General features: G+C 46.1%; 1 protein-coding gene across 10 annotated transcripts in view; it reads right to left on the bottom strand.

Annotated features, from left to right (window-relative positions):
* Positions 1–18,469, bottom strand: part of Svil (supervillin) — a 186,262-nt gene that overhangs the window by 76,652 nt on the left and 91,141 nt on the right. For all 10 annotated transcript variants that reach the window (XM_029547120.1, XM_029547119.1, XM_029547124.1 and 7 more), the window contains one exon: positions 508–565. The gene's annotated coding sequence lies outside the window, so the exon portion shown is untranslated. The remainder of the gene's footprint in view (positions 1–507; positions 566–18,469) is intronic.

The following is an 18,469-nucleotide window of genomic DNA, read 5'->3' as shown; positions in this document are numbered from 1 at the left end:
CTCTCTCTCTCTCTCTCTCTCTCTCTCTCTCTCTCTCACACACACACACACACACACACACACACACACATGTACACACGCGCACACGCGCACTCATATACATTTTGGAACTGAACCTGGTACTTTGCACAGGCTATGTAGAAACTGTACCACTAAGTCATGTCATCAGCTCATAGCAGTACATATGTGTGTATGGGTGTGTGTGTACGCACACACACATATATATGCATACATGTATGTATATATGTATGTATGTATGTATGTATGTATGTATGTATGTATGTGTAATACCCTGAGGAAAAACATACTGCCAAACAAACTCAGTGGGATGAAAGCTAAGAGCCCGAGAAGCTGCACACACAGTTCATTGGGAAGCATTTGCCTGCATGTGTGAGGCCCCGAGTTCTATTCCCAGTCTGCAAAAGTTAAGAAGGGATTTAAGGGATCATCTTAAAAGCCACCACACATCTCCAAAATGTACAAGCCCTTGAGCATAGGCCACATTACCTTGCAGCTTTTCTTTGATGTGGGAATCCCTGGAATCCTAAGTTTTTCTTGTTGAAATCTAAGGGAAAAGAAATAACATTGTGTTAAAACAGTCACACAGTGGCTTAAGACAGTCCAATGGGAAAAAGGACATTATTAACCAAATAACAAAACTAACAATTTCTAGGAAACTCCATCTAGCAATCCTGTACACCAAGCTGTCTCTTCTCAAGAGGCTCAGGTACAGCGCATGGGTTAGACAAATGTCTGACACCCTTCAAAGCCATTCCAACTTGTATGGCAAAAGAAAAACTTGAAGCAATTAAATACCAAGTAACGGCTTTATATGGTGTGTGTGTGTGTGTGCGTGTGGTGTGTGATTGTTTACGTTGGGTCAAGATAACCAGAGATGATGATGTAGTCTGCTGGTAGATCTGTGATTCCTGTAGAGAAGGTGAGGAGGAAGGAGCGGCAAGGGGTACCTCTGCTGTATCTCTCCTGTTTTGTTAAAAACCTAGACAACAACACATGTGAATGGTGTGCGGGTGTGCTTGTGCCAAGGTTCTGTGAGGAAGTCGAAGGGCAGTCTGCAGGAGTCAGTCCCGTCTTTCTACCATATGTGTCCTTGGAATTGAACTTAAGTCATTGAACTTGGCGGCAAGTGCTGCCTGCTGAGCCATACCACTGGGCAGACTCATTTATTTTGAAGATAGGATATATGATGTACAGACAGCTCATAATGATTCCGTGCAGGAAAGTCACGCATCCAGAGTGAACGTGTTAATGAAAACCAGACAGAGACAGGATTTATAACAGGATTTTATAACACAGCCAGCAATCTGGTTCGCAGTGACCAAACTCAAGCAGAAGCAGGACAGAAACTCCTTACCCCAAGAAAGTGCCTTTATGGTTTACTAGTTAGAATAAGAGCCCAAGGGGTCGGGTGGGGAACATACAGGCTATAGCAGATGCCAACATTTCTTTATCCATCAAAACACATATCAAGTTCTAAAAACTGGAAATTATGGCCAAAAGGGAGGCATCGGAAATGAAGTATATACAGTCAAGTAGACAGCCAGGCTTTTGTTACAAACCCACAAGCACCCTGTGGGAACAATCTGAAGAAAGACAATTATGGTCAAAGGGCGATCAAATGTTATAAAAGGAAGTGACTGAGTTGTTCTGTCTAGTCCCGACAGAATATTTGTGCTGTGAAATATTCTGGGTAGATAATGGCTGGGTTTCACATAGACATTTAAATACCTGTGGCACCTCACTTTTGTTCTGACACTGCAATGACTAAAAGCACTCCAGCAAGTGGATGGGAAATGCTAGGTTTTCTCTGGGCTGGGGAGGAAGCCACCGAAGAGACAGTGTTCTCTCCAAACTGTCTCACACGAAGAGTTAAGTAAAAGAAGCTCACCCACCACTGTCTGCTGGAAATAAGTTCATACATAAGATGTAGTTTGAGACAATATTTTACGTACAACTTGGTATATCTGGAATTTGAACCAAAGCATGCAATCTAATTATCAACATTTGCCGTATAAAAGCCTTTGTGGGTTAGCAATAGAGAGGTAAAAAGACATTTCCAGCAATTATATGCTGTAATTAGGAACTGCAATAGTTAGCACACCCTTCCAGACAGCTGCAGGACCAGGAGGAAGCTGGAGAATACTGGATTCCACAGCAAAGATATCAGAAAATGGATGCAGAAATGAAATGCATGTTCTATATCCTCCCTCCCCGTCTTACCTTGCTTCTCAGAGAATCTGAAGGCTCCCAGGCAGCTGGAAAGCCCGGGGCTTCTGAACATGGCTGCACACAGAAGGCTGGGTACCACCAGCCTGAACCGACAGCTAATTCTCAACCAGCAATGGCCTGGAGCCCATCTAAGCAAAACTGGGTTGCAAATTTCCAGAGTGCAGGGCTAGCGTGAGCGACCAGGCACACGTGGCTTTGAGCTCACAGTGAACACAAAGCAAAAGGCTACAACAGGTCCAGTCCTTCATCAGATCACAAGCAGAAATCAGAGGGGGAGACACTGCTGCAAGCAGCACTCCAGCGAGGGGCACTGAGGATTATACCACAGCCAGGCCACAGAGTGCCAGAGAATGCTTTGCCCAGTAAGACAAGGCTGAGAACTAACTATCATGCCACTGTGGAGAAGAACTCTCCCACTTTCCCTAAAAACAAATAGCCCCAAAGAAGCAAACCCCACAGATGTGCTGGGGTGCAGTGAGGTGCCTAACTCTTCCCAAGCTGCCCCACGCTTGGCTTTGGCTGAGCTAAATAAAATATTTCACTTAACCAGGAGCCAAAAATTCATACTTAAGAGTTAAGATTTATAAGCAACATATGAGTAAAACCGTAGAAAGGAAAAGGCAGATATTACCAGGAGAGTCAAACATTTTAATGTGAGACAGAAGCTATTAGGTGTTAGCAACAAGCTGCTGCCCGCCCTGTTTCAAATGCAGCTTGTAACTCATGGGCTCAACTCTGGATGAGCTTGGAAGATCAATGGATAATAATTAGAAATGGGTTGCTTCCTCCCTACAAAGGGACATTAAGGAAACTCACAGGACACAAGCTCCATTACAAGGTAAGGAAGCAAGGCTGAAGAGATAATCTGCTTCCAGAAGACAACTGGCAGAGATGGTGCCGTGGCATCAATGGAAAGATAGGTCAGGGTCATTATTGTCCTTACCCTATGTGGTGGCTCTGAGTTTGTCTGCCTTTGAATCTTGAACATTTAGGTGTATCTACACGGCACACAGTAGGCTGGCAGTAAATATCTGCAGAATGACCATATGAAATAATGGGATAGTGTTTTCTGAAAGTTAAAAAGATACTTTAGAGCCTACTGTCAAACCAGATCAGCTTAGAAACAAATACACTCCTGCTGAAAATGAATATCCATCCACTGGTAGATAGACGAATGTATGGAAGGATGGACAGACAAGTGTACTACTCTGTGATATTAAAATGCACTCTATATTCTCCTGTGTAGGAACATTTGGTTGCTAATTGGTGGCACTCTGGGGGAGGTTATAGTATGCTTAAGGAAGGAGGCATGGCTGGAAGAGTCCACTGAGGTGTGAGGAGCCTCAACTACACAACCTGCAGCTATGGATCCCACTCTGCTTTTCTGACAAGATGAACTGTATGCTCTTAAGCTGTGATCTGATATAAATCCTTTATCCTTTAAGTTGCTTCTGTCAGGTATCTTACCACAGTGACAAGAGGAACTAAGGCAGTGTGTGCTAATGTAGACCACCAACGGTCAGGGGTCTTGGGGTGAGTTCTCTACACGCTCAGTTACCTCTTATAAGCTCAGGAAGAAATGTAGAAGATAAGGTTGTTAAAAATAAAAGTTTAGAAAATAAAGTTTAGAAAATGGGAGAACTGTGTAAGGCTGTGGACACAGCTGACTCTGGGCAGGGGATGGATGTCACATGAGCTCTGCAGAGTGTAGGAAATGATGCCTGGGCACAAAAACTGGAAGAATTACTAATACTGTTGGCCTCACCTATTAGCCCCTACACAAAGCAGACAGATTCACGGAAGCAAGCAAGCAAGCAAGGAAGGAAGGAAGGAAGTTCTTTATGAAACAATGGGTATAAAATTTAATCTACTACTAAGTATTCTAGCTGAAGGAAACCAATTGAGATCAAAGAAACCTCCATTTCCTGTCATAGAAGCACCCACACGTGACCGGGAAGCGGGAGATGGAAAGAATACTTGCTGTAATATACGCAAAGGGCAGCTCAGCACACTACTGTAGCTCGAGTATGGAAGTCCCTGTAATTCAAGAAACAGCTGTCCTTGTAGAGGTCTCTCTTGTGGAGGAGGGAATAGAAAGAAGCCAAACCAGGAAGGGGAACAGCGACTACCAACGTGTAGATGGCCGCTCTGTGATGAGGTGAAGACCTGCATCTGTGATAGCCTCACTTCTGTCCTCGGTGTCTGCCTCCTGGACCCACTGTGTCCTCCTAGAGCAGGGAGGGTCTATGCTATGGCATGTACAGGCAGGCCTATGACCCCATCTGCAGACAAGTAGCTGTGATGGATGATGTGGGGACATTTCCTGGGAAGTCTTTTCACCGCAGTTAATGAAGGCATGGGCAGACCAAAGAGAAGACTCCCTCCAAGTTCACCTCACTGTAGCAGTAGGTGGACAGAGCTCCTTTACAGGCATCAGGTGTGAGAGGCTCATCACAGGACATGGCAACACACAGGCAGTTCCAGTACCTGGAAGTTTGCTGGACACGTCATGGGGCGATAGCTATCAAAGATTGCCCCAATCAACTGTTTATCTATAATGTAACCCAGAAAGGGGCCTGTGAGGGTCCTCACAGGGAATGCTAACTGACATGGTATTCAGAGAATCTCTTGTGGGGAAGTCATAGATGCTTTGATTCAAAATGGCAGTGATCATGCCTAACGTAGAGGAATATGAATACAGAAAGCATCCACAAGGGACTGGGGAGATGGGTAACAATGCTTGCTGTAATATGTAACAGATGTACTATATAAATACCCATGAATGGACTACTTAAAAATGTTCTCCCTTCATTTTTACCTTCTTCTTCCCTCTCTCCCTGCCTTCCTCCCTACCCTCCAAGACAGGGTGACAAGAATCACAGGCCAGCCTCAACTCACTCTGTAGCCCAAGGTTGAAACTGAGCTCCTGTGCCTTCCTCCTCCACCTCTGGAGTGCTGAGATTACAAGCAAGTACACAAGTCTAGTTTATGCAACGAGATTACAAGCAAGTACACAAGTCTAGTTTATGCAACGCTGAGGGTTGAACCCAGACCTTCATGCATGCTAGGAAAACATATTTCTAAGTGCCAAATTCTCTGGAGAGCCTAAAGAAATTGAGGGGGTGGCAGTTAAGTCAGAATTGGGTGAGGATATATGTGGCCGCCCTCAGCTGCAAGTGCATCGTTGAGGAGAATGGTCACTATACATTAATCGTGGAGAGCAGGCACTCGTGTGACGGCCTTGTGATGCCACCTTACTTCTCCCAATGATGATGAAAACACTTTCAGCCTTCTGGAAAGCTGAAGTGAAAGGAAACAGACAACACAGAATGGTGTGGAGCAGCTGTCCAGATACACACTACTGTGGATGAGAGACAATTTTGAAAATCAAGATGTGACACAGAAACGATTTAACAAAAGCAAACATATGCTTCTAAAAATGATGGCTGGCTTCAAGTCCCAAGGCTGAAGCCAGAGTTTTATTGCCTCACAAAGGAGTATATTGTAAGTCAGAACAACAATAAATGCTATTTCCCGGTTCTTTGCTGAATTTTATTTATGTGCTTAATCTGAGGTAGAAAGGCCTAACTTGAGGGAGTCTCACCAGTGGAAGCCCATTTAGGCTCCATCATTACCCTGCTATCACAGTTGAGTTCTTCATGCAGTCCAAATTCTAGTTCCACTTCCCCACTGCCTGCTTCCTGAAGTGCTCTGTGGATTTTGTTCTATAGTAATATTTCGTACAAGCTACAAATAAAATTTTATCTTCCATCACGACATAAGGTAATTTAAAACAGGCTGTGTGTTCAGGGATGAAAGGGCAGAAATATTTTCAACAATAAGATACATTACAACTCATAGCTACCTCTTTATCAGATGTGTTGAAAGAAAACCATGCCAAACTTCTTATATAGCGAATACCTTTTTTGAGACAAAGGCGTATTGAAATCTTCTTAAAGAGTTATAAGTTTCTTTGAAACAAAAATTCAAATGAAAAGTGTCAACAATTGTCATGAAAATTAGTTATATAGATTCATATTAATTAGGGTCTCTTATTAATGACTGATGGGAAGAAAAGCTTAGGCCCCTCAGCAAATAGACAAGGGATTCCCAGAGTAAGAGCAGAGGAGCAACAGGAGGTTCATGTTTAAAAAGCGCCCTGGGGACAAGGGTACAGCTCACTAAGGCATGTGCCTGCCCAGAATGTACAAGGCCCTAGGAGGCATGACTGCCAGTATCACAGCATGAACAGATGGGTAAAGACGGTAAATGAATACTGAAACATGCATACAAAGCGTTACCCAACCCTCGAAAGGAATGGTATTCTGACACAGGTTACATGGGTGAATCCATACTGCATGGCTCCATTTATCGTAAGTTCTTACAAGAGTCAAATACGGAGTCAGGGAAGAAAGTGGTTCAGGAAGAGGAGTGACACCCCAGGTGTGTCCAGAGGGTCCAGGGAACAACACTAAGAACAAATGTAACCTGTGTGAAGCACGAGTGTGTCAGGGTTCTGCAACAGCACTTGGTATAAAGTCCCAGCATTTGTGGATAAGATGCAGCAGCTTCACTGAGGAAGGACTCTCATGCAGCAGGAGTGCTGACACCATCTCTGTCACCAAGAAAGGTGGAAAAGTTCCTCCCCACCCCCCACCCGGCAAACTCACTACTTGATGGCTTCTGCATGAGCAGATGCAAAGAAACTCCAAACTACCAGGAGGACTATAGAAGAGTGAGTGGAAGGAGCTTTGACTGTCTCTGGGACACTTGGAGGGCATTTTAACAACATTGGCCTAAGTTTAGATTGCACAGAAAAATGGAACAACCCATCCTTGTTGAGTTGAAAAGGCTAGACGTGTTTACACAAACAAGAATGTTTAGTGGCTCTCCAAGTAACACACTTACTAAGTGTGAAAGCCTTCCCAGTCCAGTGGGATTCCAGTAGGGTCCAAAATTGAAACATCAGTATAAAAGCTATATGGTGCTCATAGGACATGGGGTTAGACGCTAACACTTCCTGGAGAAAGCGCTGGTGGGCACTCTTATCTATGAGGGAGGGAGGTAGTAGCAGCAGGTGGGGAAGAGGAGCTGTGTGTGTGTGTGTGTGTGTGTGTGTGTGTGTGCGTGCGCGTGTGTGTGCGCGCACGCGTGTGTGCGCGTGCGTGTGTGCACGCGCGCGTGTGTGTGCGTGCGCGTGTGTGTGTGCGCGTGTGCGCGTGTGTGTGTGTGTGTGCGCGCGCGTGCGTGTGTGCGCGCGTGTGTGTGTGTGTGTGTGTGTGTGTGTGTGTGTGTGTGTGTGTGTGGTATTCTGGAAGGAGAGGAGCCTGGAGCAAAGATGTAAATGGATCTCGTCAGACCACTGGAAGGTGGGAAGGGAGAACACCAGAGCCAGCTCTGAAGTTTAGCAGTAGAAAAAACCCAACAAAGTTCAGATTCTCATCATCTATTGACACGGAGCTAAAATAGATTGTGCTGTACTTTCTGACAGAGAGAAAACATCTAGGTATGGAGACGTTGTAACCCAGCATTTCTTCCTAGGTGGCTGCAGGCCTACAGACAGTGAGACAGAAAGACATATAAAACCTCAGTCTCTCTCCCCCCATCTCTGTCAACTATCTCTGGCAGTCCACCCATTTAGTTATCCATCACCTATCCTTCCTCTCTTAACTTTCTTTCTCTCTTTCTCTTTTCCTTTTCCTCCCCCTCTCTTTCTCTCTCTCTTTCCCCAGCAAACAAAACAAGACAAAAAAGCAAAACATTGTAAATTTACCCTAAAAGTGGCTATTCCTTAACATCAAATCTTTTTTTTAAAAATTCATTTTAACTTTCCTCCATCATCAAAATTTATTATTATTGTTGTTGTTGTCATTCATGTGTGTGTATGTCTGAGCTCACAGGCTAAGACGAATTGAGCAGAGGTCAGAGGACAACTTCATGGCATCCATTCACCGTTCACCTTTATGGGAGTGTGGCACTGAGGCATCTCCTCTCCCCATCCACAGCTGTTCTTTCCCATTGAGACTGTATGCATGAGTGTTTGCCGAGCATCCTTGAGGCCCTAGGTTCTTTAGCCACACCTCCACTCCTGCACCCAAAGGGAGACAAACATTTCTGATAAAGTTGGTAAAGTAAATCAGTACAAGCTACGCAGCAGAAAGAGCCCCAAGTGAACCACTTTACCCTCCGAGAAGTCCCTACTACAGACTTATTATCTAAGCATACCATAGAGCATGTCTGCCCAGGAGCCCACACACCCCTGTCATTGTAGAGTGCTATAATTAACTGAACGGTACTAGGCCATGTCTCCGGGGTATGGGCTCTCCAGCTCCTCACAGAATATGAGTCCACTGCAGCTGCCTGCCAGCCTGTCTTCAGACACCAGCCTCCTGGGGCTGCCTAATAAGGTCATCTGCAAGTTGATTGGCTGGCTTATAGAGCACCCACTGTTTACCTTGTAAACTGGGCTGGCAGGCAAAGCAGGAGCCTACCTTTGGCAGACAAAGGGTTACCCTTAGCCAAAACCTCTAAAAGGGTTGCACTGAGAGCCATTATTATAATAGAAACGCCTCCCAGCAGAGACCAAACTCTGTCAATTGGTCTGCTGTAATCGCTGGAGTAAGGGTTCCTTCTAAGGAGGTCTGGGGTTTTAAAGTTCCTTTCCTGACTTCCCCCAGTCGTTTGACGGTTTATCTTTAGAACTTATGTAGCACGCATGTGTCTCTAGGCAGTTCCCTGACATCTGTGGTGAATACACAAGTCCTACATACTTTACAATTCCCTGGGTCAGGTGCAGCCAACAATATATAGCATTGCAGACAATAAATATATTTATGTATTTTACAAAAATACATCTGTGTATTTTCAGAGAAGGAAGCTGGAGTGTTGATGGAACTATACTTAGACACAAACATTCAGTATTCTGATTCTATTAAGATTCACCTCAGAGCCTCCCAGGTCCAGGCCTTTGTACTGCTATAAAAGGAGAAGCAGCAGCGACTATGGCTCAGCACTCCTTACACAAGCATTCCTCCCTCAGGCTCACCAGGACTCACACATGCCTAAAGCTTCAGTCAAAGAAAGTTCAAAAAGGAGGCAAAATTGGGAAGGGCAGGTCAAGGAGACAGGACCACATTCAGGGAGAGAATCACAGGGACTGGATTCAGAGTGTCTCTCAGGTCCACTCTGAGGGCAACCCCCAACAGCTCCATGTCTGTGCCCTCCATCACTGCTGTGTCCAGTTCGAGCAGTTTGGCACTAACATATTGTCAAGCAAAGAGTGTGGGGAAATAAAGGGGGTGGGAGAGAACTGGAGCCCTGTCAGAGCTCCAGGGCTCTGGGCAGGCAGACAGGTGGACTGCCTAGAGCTCTCCATGTAGCCCAGGTAGGCATCTGGCTGTGGGAAACCATGGAACCCCAGTCCTCCAGAGTGGCAGATGGAGAGGGAGCAGTCGGAGGTCTCTGGGCCTCAGAGGCCAGGATGACAGGTTCTAGCTCTTGGCCATCGCAGGATGTCGCTGGACACCACGGAGGAGCTGAGAACAAAGTGAGGGCCCGGGAGAAAGCTGGGTCAGCCCTGGGGCAGGGGGAGGGGGCGCTGGGCGGTTCCCACGTGGGCAAGAGTCCTCGGTCTGTTTTGGTGGCTGGAAACCCTGGGAGGCCTTCTGAAGGGGAGTGGGGCAGGGCGGGGAGAAGACTGGCTCTTGAGGGAAGGCCTATTCCATTGTTCTAACACAGTGACACGGCGGGTCTTGATGAGCAGAGATGGTCCATGGTTTTAAAGCTTTATTGTAGAAAAACGAGAGAGAGAGAGAGAGAGAGAGAGAGAGAGAGAGAGAGAAAGGGCCAAGAAAGGGCCAAGCAGCCCCTTTTATAGTGAGCTGGGCCGTTGCTAGGTAACTGTGGGGAGGAGCATACCTGGCTATTGCCAGGTTAACTGTGGGGGTGGAGTCTAGCCAGAATATCAGCCGCTTGGGACATTGTCTACGTGACTGATAGTCACAGGGTTATGAAGCTGTGGGCTCTGTGGTGTCCGGCGCCTGTCTCTGGGAATGTGGCCCGCTGATTTGTCCCTTGTAGAGTTTTCTACTGGGCCTTCAGAGTAAGCTTTGCCCGACCAGAGCACAGGCTGCCTTTCACAGTGCCACAACGCATCATTTCTATAATTTCTTAGTGGCTCAATAGTTAGTGTTTGGTTTCAGACCCTGGGACAAGTAACTGTTGTGCATATTTTATATACTAAAGCAGACCTGGCCTCCAGGTTCTCCCAGCGTCCCTCAGTCCCTACCGGGCACACTCTGCTCTAACCCTGAGCTTTCCAGCCAGGGGCGGAGCTGCCCTTCCCCCAGAGGCCCTTCCCTATAGAATCCAGACATTGTGTTCTCCCCGCTCTCTCCTTCTCTCTCTGCGCACACTCTTTCTTTCTCTCTCCCCTCTCTTCTCTCTCCCTCTCTCTCTTACCTAGGCGACTTTCCTGGCCTCATTTCTTGGGGCCAGTGAACTGCCCACCCAAGAGCAGCTTCTCAATATACCTGCATTTAATATAATTTAATCTGGCTTGAATTGGCTCATTTCACTGGTGGAGAAATAACTTATCAGTTAGTCTGCAGCAGATACTCTTTGCATCTCTGAGAAATAGGGTTTGTGGGACTTGAGACAAAACTATGAAAAATGGAGGTTTATTACATACTAACATTTCGGGGTCTATCACATACTAATGTTTCAGGGTGAAATATCAGGTCAGCCTCTAGGCTTCCTTAACCTACAGTTTCGTCTAATAGTTCCCCAGGAGAGTCTGAGATGGAGGTGACTGGAAATTCCTGTCTAGGAGTTCTCAACATCACAAGCTCCACCCCTGAGCAGTGCATAGTGGTGTTGTAACCAGCAAAGCGGCCAAGAGTTAAGGGGCCACTTAGTCTCAGTATTTCTTTTGCTCACAACTTTGACCCTGGAGGAATAATCTGCTTTGGATTTTCTAACTTACGCAAACCAGGCAATAAGCACATCTTCCCACCTGTGTTCATCAGTCTCCCTTCAGGCACTAGCCGTCTGGTTAATAAACTTCATTGCCCAGGTAACACTTAGAACGTAGATGTTGGCTTGGACACTCCTTAGGATTTAAGTTTCCATATAAAAAGATGGAGACGTGGGTTTTGTTGAGGCCCGTTAAGAAAACACTACTTCCTTCTTTCAAAAGCATAGAATTGATTCTCTACCTCTCAGTGGAGACCTGGCATTCTAAACCACCCAAAATATTGTCTCCTTCCCTTAAGAGTAAATCCTGTTGGGTCTGCCAATCACCCAGCCAGGGGTTCACCCCACAAGAAAACCAATTCACTTGAAGCCAGTCAAGGAGATGGGAGGAATAATTATCTCAGTAATAAGGCTCCAGACTGAAGTGTGCAGGCTTATATCACATAGCACTATGGACTGCCCATTTGAACGTAATGTTTCCTTTCCTCTCAGACACTGGCCAAGACCTGGAGGTGCTGTCCCAGACACACTGTACTTTCTCGTTGGTTCTCTAAAGTTCCCTGCCTGCAGCCCACCTCCCTCCATGTGTCTGTTGGCTATCATGCAACTCCATTACTGAAACTGTCTGCTTCCCTGGGCTTCTCCTCAAAGGGCCCCTGGCTTTCTTTCACCTCTGCATTTCTCTCCTCCCAAGAACTACTGAAACTGATTGTCCAGGGCCTTTGTTTGTTTGTTTGTTGTTTGTTTGTTTGTTGTTAGTGGTGGGTTTTTTCCCCTTTACCTCTAATAAAACTGTCCTCTGGCTTCCTTTTGAATCTGTTTCTAAATTCTCATTATCGAGATGAAGAACCCCCAAAAGGGACTCTAGTTTCCCAGATGACAGTCTGGGGATCCACATGGAGTGTCTCAAAGGTCCATGTTTCACACCCAGAAACTATCGGCTGGCTTCTGTGACTGCCTGAGTCCCAAGCAGTTAATTCTTCAAGGACGAGTGAGCATAAAAGCCTTGAGTGTCCCCTCCTTTTCCTCAGAGGCCAGCTTTGATGGATCTGTACTTGCACCAGGTGACAGAGAAAGACAGAGAGTCATCTACTGCTTTGTATGTTGTGCCTAAGCTCTGTCAATCAAGATACCACAGAGTCAGCTGGGCTTGCAGTAAGACCAGCATCTACCCAAACATCACTCACGTTCCATCATCAGAGCTCAGCATCTCTAAGAAAAGGCAGCAGCAAAGAGCACATGGATGTCTAGCAAGGGCCTGGTGGTGCAGTCCTTCAGTTCCAGGCCCTTGGGAGGCTGAAGTGGGTTGCAAGGACTATTTGGCTATAGAGCAAGTTCAAGGCCAGCCTGGGAAACCCCATTCCAAAATAGAAAGTTAAAAAAAAAAAATGGCAATGGGATATATAACCCAGTAGCCCAGCCTCTTCAAGGTTCCAGGTTCGGTCCATACAGCAAATAAAACAAAATAAAATTAGAGCTAATGAACTAGATGGCTCAGTGGATAAGTATCCTAAAAACATAAGAACTGGGTTCCAAGCCCCATTGTCAAAGATCATACACAGTAAACCCTGGTGGTATGAAGAACTCATGCAGGAAGATCATTTGGATTTGGGGGGTGGGGGTGGGGGTCAGTCAGCAAACAATGAGCTCCAGATTCAGTGAGAAAGCCTGTCTGAACAGAATGAAGTGTGGAGGGACAAAGTGGATACCAGATTTCCTCTTGTGGCCTCCATATGTTTATTCATTTGTGCCTGCACACATATATGCACATGTGCTGCAAGTATACAGACATATACCGCATACACACTACACACACTAAATAAAACCATCAGCAATTATGCACAAAACCATTACTGATTTTATTCTAACTTACTATTATAACACTGTGAAAGAAAAATTCCTTCCTGAAGTCCTTAACAATGAAGACATCATTACCCTCTCCATCCAAAGATTCAAGGCTCCCAACAGCCGCTAGTCACACGCCTGGCCATTCAAGGCTGGAACCTGGTACTGGGGTTGGAGGTGTGGCTTCAGACACTGTCTCTGCAACAGGATGATGCCCCTTGTCTCATATTCAAACTACACAGGACAAGGGGCTTTGTCAGGGCCTTCCCTGATCCTAGGCGGTAAGGGTGCTTTCTCTACTGTAACATGTCCATTTCCTCTTTGACTTTAGAGCAAATACGCTGTTTAATCAGGCCTCAGTGCAACAGTTGCCTAGTATGCACAGAGCTGTGGGCTTGATCCCTAACACACACACATACACACACATACACACACACACACACACACACACTCGCATAAAAGGCCAACTCATTGTTTGCTGTCTATTTATAAGATGTGTTATTTTTAAATACATTATCAGGCTAAGTTCATGGATGTATTTTTAACTTAGACACATGCTCACCCTGTGCTAAGTTTAAAATACATTGATGCAGTTCTAAGATTTCTCACAAAGCACTAATTTAACTCAGCCCCCTCAGATACAGCTGAAGCACTATCTTCATTTTTTGAAAGAATTCCTTTAAAAAAACAAAAACAAAAACAAAAACAAAAAACCTTAACTGCACTGTGTTGACCCCTAGTGGTGAAAAGAATTTGATACTTTTTTTCCAAAGTCAGTTTTACAAATCATCACAAATCTGGAGGTGAGTACATTTGTTTATACATATCTCCAAGATACATATAAAGTAAAAGTTGGAAATTTTCTAATTACTTATTCAACAAATGTCCCCGGGGTACTTTGTTACCCATCTGGGTTGGGACACAGAACCTGGTTCCAGCAATAGGCTTATACATCAAATGTTCAGTATGGTATCCAAAATACAAGTGGGCCTTGTGCTCACATGCATGTGCACTGGGTTTTACATATGAAAGCACCAAACACTTAGAATGCCGTGATCTCATGTTACTGGTTTCTTTAGCATCCCGATTTCTCCCACAGCTTTGCACTCCGCCCTCCTCTAGTATCCCGTGCGCTGTGGGATCCAAGTGCAATCCTAACCAAGAGGTTTTCTTGGCAGCCAAATGAAAGGGTGTTGCCTTGCTTAACCATCCATATTATAAACTAAAATATTTGCAGTTATAAAAGTGAGACAGTCTCATAAAAAAGGAATAGGTCTCTCTATAAAAACTGACGCATGTAATAAACGTTTTGTATGCAAACATTACAACTGTGTGAGCATTGAATTCAGAGTCTCATGTCTGACAAAGCGTGATGCCCGAACTCTAGGACATCAATCTTGCCAAGCTGATCGGTAAATTAACATTTTGGTTTTTGATGGCAGTATAAGAATGCCAGTGAGCCTACATGTGTGAGTCCTCATGGTGTAGGTGTTTTAGCTGTGACATGGGATAGCAGAGAAGGCTCTCACACCAGCTGGGCCCTAGGCGAGGTCATGTGAAAGTCTCCAGCAGGCTCTGGCTACACACGTGAACTCACAGGCTCTGGCCACACACGTGAACTCACAGGCTCTGGCAACTGCTGGTGTCCATTCTGAGGAGCAGGTGTGAGCCCTTGCCTCTAACTGAGATGGGTGTTGCATCTCTCTCTCAGAGAGCCTCAGATGTCTTGTGCCCTTGGCTTGGTGCAAGGGCTCTTCCCTCCCGGGATGCCAGAGGATATGCACAGGGGCTGAGCCTCAGACTCCCTTCTCTGTACTGTAAACCATTTTTATGACTGCTGTCACGTAGTAAGGTCAACTGTATGCATGCCACCCTGTGCCACACGGGAGATGGACCACATGCCCTTCCTCTTCTAATGATGGTCTTCCTCAGACAGCATGCCCCCATGCCCAGTGGCCTGTACAGTACAGTACCCACCTGCACCTTGGCTTCCTTAAGTCCTTTCCTCTGTGTACAAAGACTCTGGGAAAGCATGTTAGAGCAGTTACCTTGCAGGAAAAATGTGAGAGGAAGGGGGTACATCTAGAGGTGCCCCATGCTCCCGGATACCCAGCCAGAGGCTTCTAGTCCTTTCCTGTACTATCCCATGATGGAAATCAAAAGTCAGTTTGTGCTTTCTACAGAATGCTTGCCAGGTAGGTATCAATTAAAACAGCTCACTTCATATTCATGCCACAAAACTGGACACCAGGAAGCATTTCATAATTTATACAAAACTTGATCAACATGGTTTCCTTGACTGTTGCAAGTCAGAAGTCCGGTGTCTTCATTTCACAGATGAAATAAAAATGGGACCTCCAGGGAGGCAGGTTTAAACCCAGGGCTGGAGACAGGAATGAAAACAGTGTCCTGAGGAGGAACCTGTGCAATCCTGTTCATAGCTATGTTAGTCACACATAGCAGTCAACATTTGGAAGCAACCCGAGGGTTCATGCCAAAGTGCATGTATCCAAAGAAATAGTGTCCAGCCTTAAAAAAGAGGAAGGTTGCAGGCTCAGGGGATGGATCTATAATCCCAACACTCCTACGGCAAGATGGGAGGCACAGACGGAGGGGATCTCCCAAAATTCACGGGCCAGCTACCCTTGTATACACATGAGTGAACAAGATACTCTATTTCAAACAGAGTGGAGAACAAGGACCGAAACCCAGTGTTGTCTACTGACCTCCACACCTGCATACCCTGTCATGTGTTTACACACACATATGCACACACACACACACACTTTTTTTTTCCTAGACAGGGTTTCTCTGTGTAGCCCTGTCTGTCCTGGAACTCACTCTGTAGACAAGGCTGGCCTCGAACTCAGAGATCCATCTGCCTCCACCTCCCCAGTGCTGGGATTAAAGGTATGTGCTACCACTGCCTGTCACTGCACACTCATGAGGGTAATACCAATGTACCTCACAGCATACATGAAATTCGACAACATTATATCAGCCCCCAACAAACTAGACACAAAAGACAAAGACATCCTTCATCTTTACAGTAGCGACCTAAAAAGGACACAAGTTGAAGTGGCAACTTCTGCAGGTCGAGCAGAGCAACTGAAGTGTTACTGTTTAGGAGGTGTGACAAGAGTTTTAGCTTTTCCCAGATGAAGAGCGTCTGCAGATCGGTGGTGGCGATGGCAGCTCGTTACACATGCATTTCACACCACGGACGTGTGCACATTTCACATGTGTAAGATGGTGAATTACACATCACATATATTTTGTTCCCAGTATGAAAAACTGGGGGAAAAACCCCAGAGGCCTCCTGAGAGCTGAAGAAAACACAAAGGGTTAACAGGGTGTGGATGGAGAAAGGGCTGTGTGGTCCCTGACAGCTGCAGGTGATCTTTGGGCCCCTGACCAGTGAATTCACAAACAGAAGGGGCCTGACATGCCATTAAAACCTGTCTCTGCCGTCCCTGTCTCTGTAGGGAAGTGGGACACAGGACAGCACGGACCTGTAGAGCAGTGAAGATGATAGTTCTGGGTGGGAGAGCCTGGAAAGCTAGGCGAGGCCAAGCAAGGCAAGAGCCATGTTAGACTGGAGCAATGGCTCAGCTCACAGAACAGGAGCACGTGATGCTCTTGCAGAGGACTTGAGTTCAGATCCCACCACCCATATTGGGTAGCAACTCACAACTGCCTGTAATTCCAGCTGCGTGAAATTGGCCTCTCCTGGTCTCCACAGGCATGTGAACATACACATGATAAAATATACTTGTATACAAACCAAAAGTAAAATAAATCTTAGAGTTAAAAAACAAAGGAGCTTGAAAGAAAGAAAAGTGGCTGCCCCTGTATTCTTCTGGTGATAAATTTGGAACACAAGCTCATGCACTCAGGAGCCAAAAGTTAATAGGAACAGTGTTAGGCAGAGCTGCCTCGGGCATCTTCCTCAGGACACAGTAGCTTCTCACCTCGGTTCTCCAGCAGTCGCATCACCCACCTTCTAATGAAGGGGAGTGTTTGGGTGATCCTTGCCAGCCAGTATGCCATCTTACTTAGCATTAGAAATATTTGAACATGGTAACTTGGCAAGAGAAAAAGGTTTTCTATCATGGCAGCTCTTCCCCTCTGCAGAAACTTACCTGAGCAAGTCAGACAGAATATGGTAAGGTAAGGAGGACAGGTCCTCTGCAGACACCCACACAACACCCAACCCCTGCGAGGACAGGTCCTCTGCAGACACCCACACAACACCCAACCCCTGCTCCATCTGCCCTGACTGTCACTGAGGCTCACTGGAAGTCGCCGGGAGCCCTGGCCAGGCTCTGAGCATAGCTTTCCCCTGTGGCACTGGGGCTGGAACCTAGGGCCTCCCTCATGCTAGGTCAGGGAATCCACACTGAGCTTCACCCCACCCCAAAAGATCTCTGCCGTCCTCTCTGCGCTCTTCCTTGTTGGATCTTTGGTCTTTTTGTTTCCAAACATGTGATCCACCGGGCAGAATTAAGAAGAAAACCAATTCCCTAAAACCTACTAGTCAAGATTTGGCTGAGCAGCAGGAGAATGCAGTGGGGCACACACCCTTGGGATGAGGAGCCTGTCAATCACCCATTAAGTGAGCATCCGCTACTGGATGCTTAATCCTAGGAAGCCCCTGTTGCTTCTAACAGGAGCTGGTGTGTGCTGAACACCTAGAAACTAGTTCCAAAGAAAAATACTGACAGAGGCCTCCTGATGGCTGTTTTTTCAATGTTATTTTATTTTATTTTACTTATTTTGTGTGCGCACGTGTGTGAGCGTGTGTGTGTGTGTGTGTGTGTGTGTGTGTGTGTATGTGTGTGTGTGCGCACGCGTAGGTACATGTGTTAGTCCTAAAGGAAACCTGCAGGGACCGCCTCCCTTCTTTCACCATGTGGGGTTTTCGGATGGAATGCAGGTGGCCAGGCTTGGCAGCAGGCCCGCTCATTTGCAGAGGCACCTCCCGGCCCATGTGTGCTCTTTCTTCACAATCGTTTTCCTGGCTCTATTCCTCCCCATCATCGATACACATAGCTAGCTCATGTGCTAACTTGAAAGGCTCACGTTTCTGTTGCGGTTTTCATCCTCTGTCTCTCAGAAACATGTTACAACAACCATAGGCATTTTGTCACCCAAGAAAAACAGCTAACAATAGCAGCATAAACACGTTTTCCCACAAAGGCGGGGGAAAGCACTGGTCCTAGCCACCACAGTTCATTTGTGCACAGCGGTTTCCAAATTGCTCCACGCCCAGGTTTCCTCTGAACCAGCGAGCACATCAAGCTTACCAAACCCAAAGGGGTCGCTAAAAGTAAAGAAAAGGAAAGAGAAGAGGAGAGGAGAGGAGAGGAGAGGAGAGGAGAGGAGAGGAGAGGAGAGGAGA

The sequence above is a fragment of the Mus pahari genome, chromosome 15 (assembly GCF_900095145.1).
Source record: "Mus pahari chromosome 15, PAHARI_EIJ_v1.1, whole genome shotgun sequence".
Taxonomy (NCBI): Eukaryota; Metazoa; Chordata; class Mammalia; order Rodentia; family Muridae; genus Mus; species Mus pahari.
This window is presented reverse-complemented; position numbering and strand designations above follow the sequence as displayed.